We start from the raw sequence: 225 nt of genomic DNA, 5'->3' as shown, positions 1-225 counted from the left end.
ACACACACACACACACACACACACACACACACACACACACACACACACACACACACACGCACGCTTCCTGGATAGAGCGAATGCGGGCTCCGAGAAGAGGCGGTAGGTGGGAGTGAGGAAAGGCAGCATTTGTCTCTTTTTGCTTGCCGTAGGAAGTGGATGGCCTCGAAGCCCGAAGACTGGAATCGTCTTTTTCCCAGACTTTAGAGACGCCCCACCCCCCTC

The sequence above is a fragment of the Trichechus manatus genome, unplaced genomic scaffold (genome assembly GCF_000243295.1).
Source record: "Trichechus manatus latirostris isolate Lorelei unplaced genomic scaffold, TriManLat1.0 scaffold00081, whole genome shotgun sequence".
Taxonomy (NCBI): Eukaryota; Metazoa; Chordata; class Mammalia; order Sirenia; family Trichechidae; genus Trichechus; species Trichechus manatus.
Note: the sequence above shows the minus strand (reverse complement) of the source record.